The following is a 17,018-nucleotide window of genomic DNA, read 5'->3' on the forward strand; positions in this document are numbered from 1 at the left end:
ACCGTGCTGCCCCTCTCTTCATAACTTAAACTTCATAATTCCCAGGCAACATCCTGGTGAATCTCCTCTGCACTTCCTCCAGTACAATCACATCCTTCCTATAATGTGGTGACCAGAATTGCACCCAGTCCTCCAACTGTGGCCTCACCAAAGTTCTCCAACTCCAACGTGACCTCCCTGCTTCTGTAATCTATGTCTCGATTGATTATCGTGTCCCATGTGCCTTTTTCACCCCCCCTATTAACCTGCTCGCCCGCCTTCAGAGATCTATGGACAAACATGCCCGAGGTCCCTTTGTTCCTCGGACAGGATTCCGGGCTCGGAAGGGCTTTGCGTCCCTCCACTGTAAAAGAATCCTGCGCCGGGCTACCAGGGACGCAAAGGCCAGAATACCGGCCTCTCTCGCCTCCTGCACTCCCGGCTCCGATGCTACCCCAAAAATTGCGAGCCCCCAGCCCGGTCCCACCCTGGAGCCAACCACCTTTGACAAGGTACCCGCCACCCACTTCCAAAAGTCCTCCAACGCCGGACACGCCCAGAACATGTGGGTGTGATTCGCTGGGCTCCCCGAACACCTGCCACACCTGTCCTCGCCCCCAAAGAACCGGCTCAGCCTGGTCCCAGTCATCTGCGCCCTAAGCAGCACCTTTAGTTGGATTAGACTGCGCAAGAGGAGGAGGAATTCACTCTCCCCAGGGCGTCCGCCCACGTCCCCTCATCTATCTCCTCTCCCAGCTGCTCCTTCCATTTCGCTTTCAGCTCTTCCACCTCCTCCTCCTCCTGCATCACCTGATAGATTGCCGGGATCCTGCCCTTGCCGACCCACGTCCCCGAGAGTACCCTATCCTGAACCCCCCTTGGTGGCAATAGCGGAAACTTCACCACCTGCCGCCTAACAAACGCCCTAATCTGCATATACCTGAAGGTATTCCCTGGGGGGAGACCCCACCTCCCCTCCAGCTCCTCTAAGGTCGCAAACTTCCCATCAAGGAAGAGGTCCCCCCTCCGCCTGATACCTGCCATGTACCAGCTCAAAAACCCTCCATCTATCCTCCCTGGTTCAAGCAGGTGGTTCCCCCGTATCGGGGACCAAACTGAGGCCTTCACCTCCCCCCTATGCCGCCTCCACTGCCCCCAGATTTTGAGGGTAGCCACCACTACCGGACTCGTAGAGTACCTTGCCGGGGGGAGCGGCAACGGCGCCATCACCAGCGCCTCTAAGCTCATGCCCACACAGGACGCCACCTCCACCCTCTTCCATGCGGCTCCCTCCCCCTCCATCACCCACCTCCGAATCATTGCCACGTTCGCAGCCCAGTAATACCCACACAGGTTGGGCAGTGCCAATCCACCCACTTCCCTACCTCGCTCCAGAAATACCCTCCTCACCCTCGGGGCCTTCTGCGCCCACACAAACCCTGTAATGCTCCTGTTAACCCTCCTAAAGAAAGCCTTCGGGATCATGATGGGTAAACACTGGAAGAGGAACAGAAACCTCGGGAGCACCGTCATCTTAACCGACTGGACCCTGGCCGCTAGGGAGAGTGGCAACACATCCCACCTCCTGAACTCCTCCTCCATCTGCTCCACCAGCCTCGTGAAGTTTAACCTATGCAGGGCCCCCCAGCTCCTGGCTATCTGGACCCCCAGGTATCTGAAGCTCCTCTCTGCCCTTTTCAGCGGGAGCCCCCCCCCTATCTCTTTCTCCTGGTCCCCCATATGCACCACAAACAACTCACTCTTCCCCATGATGAGCTGATACCCAGAGAAGTCTCCAAACTCCCCGAGAATCCTCATCACCTCCGGCATCCCCGGTTCGATTCCCGTACCAGCCTCCCCGGACAGGTGCCGGAATGTGGCGGCTAGGGGCTTTTCACAGTAACTTCATTGAAGCCTACTCGTGACAATAAGCGATTTTCATTTCATTCATTATCATCCCCCCCCGCCGGATCTGCAATGCACAACGACGGCCGGTGCTCCTCCCCCGCACGATCCCCCTCCAGTTCCTCGATTCCCTCAGCGCCATGGCCAGGGGCTCGATCACCAACGCGAACAGCAGGGGAGTCCCCCGGGACAACCGAAAGTCCTCCGGCCTCCTCCCGTCCGTCATCACGCTCGCCACCGGAGCATCACACAACAGCCTCACCCACCTAATAAACCCCTCACCAAACCCAAACCTCCTCAACACCTCCCACAGGTAGCTCCACTCCACCTTGTCTTTCTCCGCGTCCATCGATGCCACTATCTCCGCCTCTCCATCCACCGCCGGCATCATTATGAGGTTGAGAAGCCGCCGCACATTGACGTTCAACTGCCCCTCCCCCCTTCACAAAACCCGTTTGGTCCTGCGGAACCACCTCCTCCACCCTCCTGGCCAGTATCTTGGCCAGCGGTCTCGCGTCCACATTGAGGAGCGAGATCGGCCTGTAAGACCCACACTGGAGGGGGTCCTAATCTCGCTTCAAAATCAATGAAATTAATGCCCTATACCGTTTATATAAATGACACAACAATACAGGCCCCAGCACAGATCCCTGTGGAACGCCACTGGACACTGGCGTCCAGACACTGAAGCAGTTTCCCAACCCAGTAATCCAGACTTCCAGCTCTCGGCTATGAGGGAGAGCCATACGGAATTGAAAGGTTAACCCTGCTTCTCTCGCGCTCCCCGCAGAGCTTTCCCAACAATGTTTTATTTCCGATTCCCAACATCCGCAGTATTTTGACTCGTGCTGTTTGACCAGGTAGAATCCCGCCCCGGCAGTTTAAATTCAGGCAGCTAATAAATTAAGTCAGTTACTTTAAGACATGAGTTAATCGATCCGGAATGAGAAAGCTCAAACTCTCAGACATGGCGAGCGACAGCTATCCCGGATTGTCGTGAAGAACCCACCTGGGAGACGGCATGCGGCGCAGTGGTTAGCACTGGGACTGCGGCGCTGAGCACCTGGGTTCGAATCCCGGCCCTGGGCCACTGTCCGTGTGGAGTTTGCACAATCTCCCCGTGTCTGCGTGGGTTTCGCCCCCACAACCCAAAGATGTGCAGGGTAGGTGGATTGGCCATGCTAAATTTTTTTTATTTTTTATTAATAAATTTAGTGTACCCAATCATTTTTCCAATTAAGGGGCAATTTAGCGAGGCCAATCCACCTACCCTGCACGTTTTTGGGTTGTGGGGGCGAAACCCACGCAGACACGGGGAGAATGTGCAAACTCCACACGGACAGTGACCCAGAGCCGGGATCGAACCTGGGACCTCAGCGCCGTGAGGCGGTTGTGCTAACCCACTGCGCCCACCGTGCTGCCCTTGGCCATGCTAAATTGCCCCTTAATTGGACAAAGAAAAATAATTGGGTACTCTAAATTTAAAAAAAAAACCCCCATCTTGTTCATGAATGTCCCCTTCAGGGAAAGGGGGAAATCTGATGGGGTTTTTTTCTACAATAATCGCTGATCGTTGTCACGGCCGCCGTTACTGAGAGCGAGCTTTCTAATTCCAGATTTAATCATTGATTTTAAAATTCAGCAGCAGCCATTGTGGAGTTCGAATGCGTGTCTCCCTGGTACACTAACCTGGGGTGGGGGAGGCAGCGGTGTGGGGGGGAGGGGGGGTCTTCAGTGACATCACCCGGCCATCCTGTCCCCAGTGAACAGCTGAGGGCCCGGGAATAGTGAAAAAGCCGGACGCTCGCCCCCCAGCAGCACCTCAGTACCGGGGCAAATATTAATCCAGAACGGTGTGAATGGGGTTTGATCACAAGAACTTGGTGCAGAATTAGGCCATTTGGCCCATCGAGTCCGCTCCGCCATTCTATCACGGCCGATCTCCTCCCGACCTTACCTCCACCATCCAGCCCGTTCTCCATCCCCCTTCACCCCATTACCCAATTAAAAATCTCCCTAACTCCTCCTTAAATCAGACACGGGGAGAATGTGCAAACTCGGGGCGGCACGTGGCGGAGTGGTTAGCTCTGCTGCCTCACGGCGCCGAGGTCCCGGGTTCGATCCCGGCTCTGGGTCACTGTCCGTGTGGAGTTTGCACATTCTCACCGTGTCTGCGTGGGTTTCCCCACAACCCAAAGATGTGCGGGGTAGGTGGATTGGCCATGCTAAATTGCCCCTTAATTGGGTATTCTAAAATTAAGAAAAAGAAGAAAAAAAAAGAATGTGCAAACTCCACACAGGGGGCCGGGGTCGAACCTGAGTGTGAGACAGCAGTGCTAACCACTGCGCCACCATGCCGCCGCGTGTGTGGTGTGGTTGTGTGTGTGTGGGAGCAAGTGTGAGTCTTGTGGTCTGTGTGAAATTGTATTTGTGTGAGTGTTGTGTGTATGTGTGTAAGAGAGAGTATTAGCCTGCGTGAGAGCTTATATGAGTGCGTCATGTGCATGTGTGTATTAATATTTGTGTGTGCATGAGGCGTGAGTGTGTATCAGTGAGTGTGTGTTTATGTGAGAGTGTGTGCTGTGCGTTGGTATGTGTGTGCGAGTGTGTTGTGTGTGTGTTTGTATTTATCTTTGAGTGTGTATGAGTGGGTGTTTGTGTGAGTGTGTTTATATTAGTCTTTAAGTGTGTGAGTGGGTGTGTGTGTGAGAGTGTGTATCTGTGTGAGAGAGTGTGTTTATATTAGTCTTTGAGTGTGTGAGTGGGTGTTTGTGTGAGAGTGTGTTTATCTGTGTGAGAGAGTGTGTTTATATTAGTCTTTGAGTGGGTGTATGTGTGAGAGTGTGTGTCTGTGTGAGAGAGTGTGTTTATATTAGTCTCTGTGTGCGTGTGAGAGAATGAGAGTATATTTGTGTGAGAGAGTTTATATTTGTCTTTGAGTGTGTATGAGAGTGTTTATGTGTGTGAGAGAGTGTGTTTGTATTAGTCTTTGAGTGTGTATGAGAGTGTTTATGTGTGTGAGAGAGTGTGTTTGTATTAGTCTTTGAGTGTGTATGAGTGTTTATGTGTGTGAGAGAGTGTGTTTGTATTAGTCTTTGAGTGTGTATGAGAGTGTTTATGTGTGTGAGAGAGTGTGTTTGTATTAGTCTTTGTGTGCGTGTGAGAGTGTTTATGTGTGTGCGAGTGTGTGTTTGTATTAGTCTTTGTGTGCGTGTGAGAGTGTGTTTGTGAGTGTGTTTATATTTGTCTTTGAGTGTGTCTGAGTGGGTGTTTGTGTGAGAGTGTGTTTATGTGTGAGAGAGTGTGTTTATATTTGTGACCGAATGTGTGTGTTTGTATGTGAGCACATGTGTGTTTGTACGTGTGTGTGGTGTGTGTGTACACGCGTGTGTGTGCAAACCTCTGGGACGTTTGACAGCAATAAGTGCACCGTGTGGTTTAAAAGCCGCAGCCTTGTGAAAGTGTCCAGAAGTTAGATGCTTCCCAAACCGAACCGACTCAATTTCTCCCTCACAAAATAAATCACTCTTTGCATTTCCTTAATGTCGACTCGGGATAAGTACCAAGGGCGCTAAACAGTTTGAAGGACTTTCCCGGACACAGATCTAATTATCCTCTGTCACTTGTGTGAGTATAAACAGCTCGTCATTCACTCCCAATGCGGAGGAAATGCAGGTCAGAAGTTCCACCGATTTGACTTGATGACTGCACAGTTTTATTTTCCTCAGGACACTCCTGCATGTTTTAAAAATTAATTGCAGGCCTCACAGTCTCCTGTGGGATACATTAAAGGCACTGGGGAGGCCTGACCAGTAATTCGATGGGCCGCTACGAGAAGCCAAAGAAAGGGCCACATTTACGCAGCGTTTGCCATGGCTACCCCACATCCCACAATGCTTTGCAGGATGATGAAGCACGTTTTGAAGTGTGGTCACTGTGGGGAACCGAGCTGACGGTCGGGGGAAAGCAAGATCCTGCAAGCAGCAACGCGATACTGACCCAAATAACCTTGACTTTCTTTGCGAGGTTGATTGGGGGCTATTGGCCTGGACCCTGGCGAGAACTCTCTCCTGCTCTTCAGCAGAATGAGAGTGCGGCGCTCCCTCAGTACTGACCCTCTGACAGTGCGGCGCTCCTTCAGTACTGACCCTCTGACAGTGCGGCACTCCCTCAGTACTGACCCTCTGACAGTGCGGCACTCCCTCAGTACTGACCCTCTGACAGTGCGGCGCTCCCCTCAATATTGACCCTATGAAAGTGCAGCACTCCCTCAGTACTGACCCTCTGACAGTGTGGCACTCCCTCAGTACTGACCCTCTGACAGTGCAGCGCTCCCTCAGTACTGACCCTCTGACAGTGCGGCACTCCCTCAGTACTGACCCTCTGACAGTGCGGCACTCCCTCAGTACTGACCCTCTGACAGTGCGGCACTCCTTCAGTACTGACCCTCTGACAGTGCGGCGCTCCTTCAGTACTGACCCTCTGACAGTGCGGCACTCCCTCAGTACTGACCCTCTGACAGTGCGGCACTCCTTCAGTACTGACCCTCTGACAGTGCGGCGCTCCCTCAGTACTGACCCTCTGACAGTGCGGCACTGCCTCAGTACTGACCCTCTGACAGTGCGGCACTCCCTCAGTAACCCTCTGACATGTGGTGCACCCTCAGTACTGACCTCTGACAGTGCAGCTCCTCAGTACTGACCCTCTGACATTGCAACACTCCCTCAGTACTGACCCTCTGACAGTGCGGACACTCCCTCAGTACTGACCCTCTGACAGTGCAGTGCTCCCTCAGTACTGACCCTCTGAGTGCGGCACTCCCTCAGTACTGACCCTCTGACAGTGCAGCACTCCTCAGTACTGACCCTCTGACAGTGCGACACTCACTCAGTACTGACCCTCTGGCAGTGCTCCCTCAGTACTGACCCTGACAGTGCGGCACTCCCTCAGTACTGACCCTCTGACAGTGCGGCACTCCCTCAGTACTGACCCTCTGACAGTGCGGCACTCCCTCAGTACTGACCCTCTGACAGTGCAGCTCCCTCAGTAGACCCTCTGACAGTGCGGCACCCTCAGTACTGACCCTCTGACAGTGCAGCGCTCCCTCAGTACTGACCCTCTGACAGTGCAGCACTCCCTCAGTACTGACCCTCTGACAGTGCGGCATTCCCTCAGTACTGACCCTCTGACAGTGCAGCACTCCCTCAGTACTGACCCTCTGACAGTGCAGCACTCCCTCAGTACTGACCCTCTGACAGTGCGGCACTCCCTCAATACTGACCCTCTGACAGTGCAGCACTCCCTCAGTACTGACCCTCTGACAGTGCAGCACTCCCTCAGTACTGACCCTCTGACAGTGCGGCACTCCCTCAGTACTGACCCTCTGACAGTGTGGCACTCCCTCAGTAGGGCAGGGCTTAACTCTTTGCCCCCTCCGCTTCCCCATCAACCCGAGGATATCAAACTATTCGGAAGGACAGAGTGGATGGTAAGGGAGGTGGTGTAGCTCTGTTATTTAAGAATGACATCCGGGCAATAGTTAGGGACGATATCGGTGCTATGGAGGATAAGGTTGAATCCATTTGGGTGGAAATTAGGAATAGTAAGGCGAAAAAGTCACTGATAGGAGTAGTCTATCGGCCACCAAATAGTAACGTTATGGTGGGGCAAGCAATAAACAAAGAGATAACTGATGCATGTAGAAATGGTACTGCAGTTATCATGAGGGATTTTTAATCTACATGTCGATTGGTTTAACCAGGTCGGTCAAGGCAACCTTGAGGATGAGTTTATAGAATGTATCCGCGATAGTTTCCTAGAACAGTATGTAATGGAACCTACGGGGGAACAAGCGGTCCTAGATCTTGTCCTGTGTAATGAGACAGGATTGATTCATAATCTCATAGTTAGGGATCCTCTCGGAAAGAGCGATCACAATATGGTGGAATTTAAAATGCAGATGGAGGGTGAGAAGGTAAAATCAAATACTAGTGTTTTGTGTTTAAACAAAGGAGATTACAATGGGATGAGAGAAGAACTAGCTAAGGTAGACTGGGAGCAAAGACTTTATGGTGGAACAGTTGAGGAACAGTGGAGAACCTTCCAAGCGATTTTTCACAGTGCTCAGCAAAGGTTTATACCAACAAAAAGGAAGGATGGTAGAAAGAGGGAAAATCGACCATGGATATCTAAGGAAATAAGGGACAGTATCTAATTGAAGGAAAGAGCATACAAAGTGGCAAAGATTAGTGAGAGACTAGAGGACTGGGAAATATTTAAGGGGCAACAGAAAGCTACTAAAAAAGCTATAAAGAAGAGTAAGATAGAGTATGAGAGTAAACTTGTTCAGAATATAAAAACAGACAGCAAAAGTTTTTACAAATATATAAAGCAAAAAAGAGTGGCTAAGGTAAATATTGGTACTTTAGAGGATGAGAAGGGAGTTTTAATAATGGGAGATGAGGAAATGGCTGAGGAACTGAACGGGTTTTTTGGGTCGGTCTTCACAGTGGAAGACACAAATAACATGCCAGCGACTGATAGAAATTAGGTTATGACAGGTGAGGACCTTGAGAGGATTGTTATCACTAAGGAGGTAGTGATGGGCAAGCTAATGGGGCTAAAGGTAGACAAGTCTCCTGGCCCTGATGGAATGCATCCCAGAGTGCTAAAAGAGATGGCTAGGGAAATTGCAGATGCACTAGTGATGATTTACCAAAATTCACTAGACTCTGGGGTGGTCCCGGTGGATTGGAAATGAGCAAACGTGACACCACTGTTTAAAAAAGGAGGTAGGCAGAGAGCAGGAAATTATAGGCCAGTGAGCTTAACGTCGGTAGTAGGGAAGATGCTGGAATCTATCATCAAGGAAGAAATAGCGAGGCATCTGGATAGAAATTGTCCCATTGGGCAGACGCAGCATGGGTTCATAAAGGGCAGGTCGTGCCTAACTAATTTAGTGGAATTTTTTGAGGACATTACCAGTGCAGTAGATAACGGGGAGCCAATGGATGTGGTATATCTGGATTTCCAGAAAGCTTTTGACAAGGTGCCACACAAAAGGCTGCTGCATAAGATAAAGATGCATGGCATTAAGGGTAAAGTAGTAGCATGGATAGAGGATTGGTTAATTAATAGAAAGCAAAGAGTGGGGATTAATGGGTGTTTCTCTGGTTGGCGATCAGTAGCTAGTGGTGTCCCTCAGGGATCCGTGTTGGGCAACACAATTGTTCACAATTTACATAGATGATTTGGAGTTGGGGACCAAGGGCAATGTGTCTCAAGTTTGCAGGTGACACTAAGATGAGTGGTAAAGTGAAAAGTGCAGAGGATACTGGTAGTCTGCAGAGGGATTTGGATAGGTTAAGTGAATGGGCTAGGGTCTGGCAGATGGAATACAATGTTGACAAATGTGAGGTTATCCATTTTGGTAGGAATAACAGCAAACGGGATTATTATTAAACGATAAAATATTAAAGCATGCTGCTGTGCAGAGAGACCTGGGTGTGCTAGTGCATGAGTCACAGAAAGTTGGTTTACAGGTGCAACAGGTGATACAGAAGGCAAATGGAGTTTTGTCCTTCATTGCTAGAGGGATGGAGTTTAAGACTAGGGAGGTTATGCTGCAATTGTATAAGGTGTTAGTGAGGCCACACCTGGAGTATTGTGTTCAGTTTTGGTCTCCTTACTTGAGAAAGGACGTACTGGCACTGGAGGGTGTGCAGAGGAGATTCACTAGGTTAATCCCAGAGCTGAAGGGGTTGGATTATGAGGAGAGGTTGAGTAGACTGGGACTGTACTCGTTGGAATTTAGAAGGATGAGGGGGGATCTTATCGAAACATTTAAAATTATGAAGGGAATAGATAGGATAGATGCGGGCAGGTTGTTTCCACTGGCGGGTGAAAGCAGAACTAGGGGACATAGCCTCAAAATAAGGGGAAGTAGATTTAGGACTGAGTTTAGGAGGAACTTCTTCACCCAAAGGGTTGTGAATCTATGGAATTCCTTGCCCAGTGAAGCAGTTGAGGCTCCTTCATTAAATGTTTTTAAGGTAAAGATAGATTATTTTTTGAAGAATTAAGGAACTAAGGGTTATGGTGTTCGGGCCGGAAAGTGGAGCTGAGTCCACAAAAGATCAGCCATGATCTCATTGAATGGCGGAGCAGGCTCGAGGGGCCAGATGGCCTACTCCTGCTCCTAGTTCTTATGTTCTTATAACAACCCCAAAACCCAGTCCTCCGAAAGTCGTGCATTGAAAAACAATCGATGCCGATTTTGAAACTTGGTGACACCGTGCTTTTGTCACAATGGGGGGGGGGGGAGGGGGAGCGGCAGAGCCTACCCCTGGTGTGTGTATCTCAGACCCACTTCGTGAACCATTCCCCCCCCCCCCCCCCCCCCCTCCCCAAGCACCACGTCACTGCAAAATCGTCTAATCGCATCTTTATTCCAAATTTGTCAGGCTCTGGGGAGGAGAAGTTACTGATTGGGAATTATTGCTGCCGCTTTGATTTAAGCGTGTCCCTCGGCACTTTATACTTCATAATTCATGTCAGGTATCCACTAATTGTTCTAAACACGTCGGCATTGCAAACGTGCATGTCGTTGCTATGGGTCCCTGTGGAAATCTAATGGTGCATCCGTGTGCCGTGACATTTTCTATTCCTGTGTAGATCTCAGCATCGCTGACGAGAACGCCTGTCCCTAATTGCCCCCCACCGAGGAGGGACGCTGCCACCCTGCCCCTCTGCAGTCCTTGTTCCCCCGTGTATCACAGCAGGAGGAGGCCATTCAGCCCCTCGAGCCCGCTCCCGTCAGTCGGGACCGCCGCGGCTGCTCCCGAATGCGGTCTCGACTCCACTCCCCTCTCCGTCCCCTCGCTCCGACGTTCCAGCTCGCAGCTCGGCCCAGACCGGGATCATCCCGCGCCGAGGTCGGCGCCCCCCCCCCCCCCCCCCCCTCCACTCACCAGCGGAGTATCGCCCGCTAATACGCAACTTTATTCCCCGCTCAATCGGCAAAGGACCTGCATTTCTATAGCGCCGTTCACCGTCAGAGGATGCCCCCCCCCCCCACAAAGCGTTTACGCCAATTATGTTTCCCCAAAGCCGGGTCCTTTTTGTGAGGCAAGAAACTCAATTTGGAAGGGAAGCTCGGTGGCGCAGTGGGTTAGCACTGCTGCCTCACGGCGCTGAGGTCCCGGGTTCGATCCCGGCTCTGGGTCTGGGTCACTGTCCGTGTGGAGTTTGCACATTCTCCTCGTGTCTGCATGGGTTTCGCCCCCACAACCCAAAGATGTACAGGGTAGGGGGATTGGCCGTGCTAAATTGCCCCTTAATTGTAAAAAATGAATTTGCTATTCTCAATTTATAAAAAAACAGAATCTCAATATGTGCACAGCAAGCTCCGACAAACAGTCATGTGATAAGGACCATCTGTCTTTCTGGGTGAGGTAAAATATTCGCCACCTGGAAGGGACAGGGTCGAGGGGCCGAATGGCCTACTCCTGTTCCTATGTAATTGCTGTTAATTGGAAAAGGGTTTAAATTTTACAAACCTGGAGCGCCCGTCGCCAAATCAACTCAGTCGGATCCACGACGGTTTAATATCAAATCTAATCTCACCCGTGTCGTGGCTCCGGACGTCAAGAGGGGCTGGAATCGACCTCGCGCTAGCCCAGGGTCGCGAGATTGGGGTGCGCCACCGCTCCAGGTCCCCCGCAGGTCCCCACTCGCCGCACAAAGGTCTTGGCCTCGCGCGGAAACGGCGGAGGAGTGGCCGGTGTCGGCGCGGCGGTTTGAGGCCGGGCGGGCTGTGAACCTGTGGTGAGGAAGTGGTTTTCCACGGTGGCTCCTTTCCTGCTTCCTCAGGCTGTTATTCCCTGGCACGGTGGCCGTAGCCATTCAGGCTGGGGTGGTGGGATAGCGTAACATCTCGCGGAGGAAGAATTTGAAAAGAAATCGTCGTGAGAACATAGAACGAGTTGAAAGATAATGATCGTGTTGCTTAGAAATCATTGCCTTGTACTGATTCACAGCACAGAAAGCGACCATTCGTACCGACTGGTCCATACGAGCATTTATGCTACTTCGTCTCACCCTGTCAGAATGACGTTTATCCCCCTTAAACGCTTTTCGCCCCAACTGCCCCCTGTGGCAGCAAGTTCCAATTTGCCTTATTCAGTGTTCCCTCTTTTTCATTTAACACAGGTGTGACAGTGGACCCCTAGTGTGACATGTTACTGGGTGCACCCGCCTTAGCTGGCAAGCACTGCCTCTGGCACAGTGTGCCCTCTCGGAGAATTGCCACGGCGCTGTACAGGTGAGTAACCGTGTGGCATTTGCACGTTCACTCCGTGTTTCCTCCGGGTGCTCCGGTTTCCTCCCACTGTCCAAAGATGTGCAGGTCAGGTGGATTAGCCAGGCTAAATTGTCCCTTAGTTTGCACGTTCTCTCCCGTCTCCGCGTGGGTTTCGTCCGGGTGCTCCGGTTTCCTCCCGCAGTCCAAAGATGGGCAGGTTAGGGTGGATTGGCCACACTAAAATTGCCCCGTAGTGTCCAAAGATGTGTAGGTTAGGTGGGGTTATGGGGATAGGGCGGAGGAGTGGGCCTCTGTAGACTGTTCTGTCAGAGGGTTAGTGCAGACTCGATGGGCCAATTGGCCTCCTGCACTGTAGGGATACTACCTTCAAGTCCTCGGCACTAAATTCAATCATGCACTAGTTGGTGAAGGCTAGACTAGTAGATTTCTAATAGGTTTATTCACAGATGAAAACACTACATATATCTGATTCCCTACACACTACTCCTGGGTCCCAGCGGTCTCTCTTTCTAAGTGCTCGAGGTACTTAATTAATGCCCTTCACTTGCGCATCTAAATATAATTAGGTTAGCATTAACAATCAGGGTTACTGCTCGGATGTTCTCAGCAGAGAGGGTCATACGGCCAGGGAATTGGTTCAACGTGATTCCCTGGGATGCGCAGAACGCCCAATGAAGAAATATTCAGTAGGCGAGGCCCATATTCCCTTAATTTTAGAACGAGTAAGAGGTAATCCATTGATGAACATCTAACATTTTTCAGGGTTGGAGCTGGGAGGCTGTTTCCTACCTGGAGACGGGGAGGTGGGGGGGAGGGGAGACTCAGGGTAAGGTGTCGGCCATTTTGGACCGAGATGAGGAGAAATTTTTTCACTCGGAGGATTGAGCGTCTTCTGGAATTCCCCCCCCCCCCCCAACCCCGGAGAACCGTGGATCCTCCATCATTGTATTCAGGACTGGGATTGAGAGGTTGGGGGAATAGGCGGAGAGGGTGGGACGGTGGAGTGAAGATCAGCCATGATCTTCTTGGAGGGGGGAAAAAAAAGAAAGGTTTGCATTTATATAGGGGTTTCCACTGCCACCGGACGTTTCGAGATGCTTTTTTTCACTAAAGCAGTCAGGTTTGAGCCTCGGCTTAAGGTCTCGCATGAAAGACCTGTCTCATAGGTTTATTTACAGAGTGCAGCATTACATCCGTCCGCTTCTTACCGACTGATCCCTGGATCCAGGCGGTCTCTCTTTGTAAGTGCTCTCGGTACTGAATTGAACAATGATCCTGTCACTCCTCCCCCTCGCCCCTCAGTGCCGGCACTGGGAGAGGCGGCCTGGAATTATGTCCCTGGGGTGGGGGTCTCGAACCCACGACCTTTGTTGTCTCTGAGGCAGGAGGGCAGGCCACCGAGCCAAACGGCGCAAGCAGACCCAATGGGCCGAATGTCCTGCTCTTCCTCCTCCTTTTCGTCCCATGTGGAGACGCATAGATTTCAGGAGGCCCCGTTACTCCCTCGCCGCTTGCTGGCGCCGCCAAAACAGAAAACGTGGAGGCCGACCGTTCATTCCCTTGAGAACGTGACGTTCACCGCGTTGGTTCGAAGGGCAAAGCGTTGGCGGCGCGTGTCCCCCAGCTCTGCCGCAGCCCGAGACTTCCTCTGGGTCCGGCGGACGCTGAAGCAGATGGTCAGACCCTCCAGAGAGCAAGCAAGCAGCGTAATCCAGCCAGCCACCCAAAGGCTCGTCACAGAGAAAACATTTGAAGTATGCATGGTGGACCCTCCTAACAATGCCGATCTTGTGAAGGCGGACAAGCCAACAGTGTGTCTTTTGGGAGGGGGGGGGGGGGGTAGTGGGGAGATATTTGCCGCCTTTTGATCGACCCAGGAGCTGAAGTGACTTCGCACAGACGCCTTGAGCTACAAGAGACCTTTCCAGCTTCAATCGCTCATGGGTGCGCTGGTCGGAATTTGAAAAGATCGTGTAGAAATAGGTCAATCGGTTCTTTGTTGGTCCTGGGTTTTTAGCAACGGTTGGGGGGGGGGGGGGGGGGGCGCCATAATGGACCCCCTTGACCAACGGGAATAGAGCCTGCCTATCCACTCTATCTCTACCCCTCATCATTTTATAAACTTCGATGAAATCTCCCCTCGGGCCTCCTCTCTTCCAAAGAAAACATTCCCCGCAGCCTCTCCACCCTCTCCCCACGGCTGAAACGCTCCCAGTCCGGGCACCTTCCTGGTAAATTCCCCCCCCCCCCCCCGTCCTCTGCGGGCAGTCGCAAGGGTCGAGCGCGCGTGCGCGCACCGATGCAGGTCAAATTTAACGGCCGCACAACGAGAGCTCAGAGCTTCAAACTGAATTTTTCCACAAAAGAATAATTCCCCCAGCTCACCCCATCTCTCATTACGGCCGCCGTTCTCGCCCCTGTCCCAGCTGATCTGCTGCTGAAGCCTTCATCTCTGCCCTCATTATCTAATAATCTTTATTAATGTCACAAGTAGGCTCACATTAAAGCTGCAATGATGTTACTGTGAAAATCCCCTCGTCGCCACATTCCGGCGCCTGTTCGGGTCACAGAGGGAGAATTCAGAATGTCCAGTTCACCTTAACAAGCACGTCTTTTGGGACTTGTGGGAGGAAACCGGAGCGCCCGGAGGAAACCCCACGCAGATACAGGGGGAGAAGGTGCAGACTTCGCACAGACAGTGACCCAAGCCGGGAATCGAACCCGGGACCCTGGAGCTGTGAAGCAACTGCGCTAACCACTGTAGCTGCCGTGCGATTAGTCCGGCTCATCCCACGTTCTACGCTGCATACACTGGAGCCCCAAAGCCGGCCCCACGTCGCGTTCCTTGATTGCCTCTCCCCCCAGCCCTCAGCGCTCACTGGCGCACATTAGCTCCCGCTCAAGCAACGTCTCGATTTGAAAACTCTCCTCCTGGTTTTCAAACCCGTTCATGGCCTCGCCTCCTCCCCCGTATTTGTAATCTCCCCCGAATCCACAGCCCTCTGAGGTCTCTTCGCTCCTCCAATTCTGACCTCTCGTGCCATTGGTGATCTTCCCACGATCGGCGGGCAGGCCTTCAGCTGCCAGGTGCCCCCCCTCCCGAGCTCTGGAATTCCGTCTCAAAACCCCTCCGCCTCTCCCAACCCGACTTTGCTCCTTTAAGACACTCCCCGGAAGCAACCTCTTTGACCCCCCCACCCGTCCCCCCACCCCCTCAAGCTTCAGGTCATTGAACTAATATGGCCCGGCGGCGGTCACTAACTCTCCGGCGAAGCCCCTCGGGACGTTTCGTTAGGTAAAGGCACCATCTAGATGCAAGTTGTTGTTGTACTTGCTTAAAATCTCATTGCCGGCCCCCACACCTTAGCCAATTGGCTATTGAGCGCCAATTAACGATGTTCAAGAGGTGAGGGAAAGGACGGTCCTGGCCGTTCTCCCTGCCCATAAGCAGTGTACGTCAGGGGCGGCATGGCGGCGCAGTGGTTAGCACTGCTGCCTCATGGCGCCGAGGTCCCAGGTTCGATCCCGGCTCTGGGTCACTGTCCATGTGGGGTTTGCACATTCTCCCCGTGTCTGCGTGGGTTTCGCCCCCACAACTCAAAGATGTGCAGGTTGGGTGGATTGACCAATGCTAAATTGCCCCTTCATTGGAAAAAAATAATTGGGCACTCTATATTTTTTTAAAAAGCAGTGTATATCAGTGGGGCTGCGACAGAGGTCTGTGCCCTCGGAGTCGAAGGCAACCACCCCTTCCCTCCGCTGCACAGCGCGTTTGGATTGGCCCAGGCCCCTCACCCCTGGTAGGGGTCACACAGCAGCAGCCCGGAGCAATAAACCCTGCCTTCTCCTGTCTCCCGTCACGACCAGGTGTGGAGCCGTCGCCGATTACTACACCATCCTGGGAATCAAATCGGACGCGACGCGTAAGCAGATCAAGCAGGCTTTCCTCGACAAGTCCAAGAAGGTAGGCAAAACGCCAACGTGCGGAAACAGTGGCATCGTGGCAATGTCACCCGATTAGTAATCATAGAATTTACAGTGCAGGAGGAGGCCATTCGGCCCATCGAGTCGGCACCGGCCCTTGGAAAGAGCGCCCCATTTAAGCCCACGCCTCCACCCTATCCCCGTAACCCAGTAACCCCTCCTAACCTTTTTGGTCACTAAGGGGCAATTTATCACGGCCAATCCACCTAACCTGCTCGTCTTTGGACTGTGGGAGGAAACCGGAGCACCCGGAGGAAACCCACGCACACACGGGGAGAACATGCAGACTCCGCACAGAGAGTGACCCAAGCCGGGAATCGAACCTGAGACCCCTGGAGCTGCGAAGCAATTGCGCTAACCACTGTGCTACCGTGCTGCCCCCATGTAGGAAATGCGGCAGCCATTTTGTGCACAGCATTGTGGCATCTTGCTTTTTTTAATGATGTTGATTGAGGTTGAGGCAGTGGCGTAGCAGGAATGTCACTGGACCAGCAATCCAGGGAGGCCCCTGGTTAAGTGTTCCCGGTGGGGGTGGGGGGGGGGGAACACGGGTTTGAATCCAACCCCGGCAGCCGGAACTATAAAGTTGAACCTCCATTCTCGAATAAGGCGTCTCCCATTTCAGACGGAGATGAGGAGGAATCTTGCCCCAGAGGGCGGTGGAAGCTGGGGGGTCGTTGAATATTTTCCAGGCTGAGGTAGACAGGGTTTCGATCAACAGGGTGGGGGGGGCGGGGGGGAACGAGGGTTATGGGGGGGGCAGACGGTAAAGTGGAGTGGAGGACACGGTCTGATCAGCCGCTTTTATAGACCGCAAATGATTCCAAAA

At 52.4% G+C, this 17,018-nt stretch overlaps 1 long non-coding RNA gene across 1 annotated transcript; it reads left to right on the forward strand.

The window, feature by feature from the left end:
- Positions 1 to 10,297: 10,297 nt before the first annotated feature.
- Positions 10,298 to 16,165, forward strand: LOC119958985. Its single transcript, XR_005459117.1, has 3 exons — positions 10,298 to 10,440; positions 12,094 to 12,205; positions 16,073 to 16,165. It is a non-coding gene; the product is annotated as an uncharacterized LOC119958985 (long non-coding RNA).
- Positions 16,166 to 17,018: the final 853 nt, after the last annotated feature.

This window comes from Scyliorhinus canicula, chromosome 31, assembly GCF_902713615.1.
Source record: "Scyliorhinus canicula chromosome 31, sScyCan1.1, whole genome shotgun sequence".
In the NCBI taxonomy this organism is placed as follows: Eukaryota; Metazoa; Chordata; class Chondrichthyes; order Carcharhiniformes; family Scyliorhinidae; genus Scyliorhinus; species Scyliorhinus canicula.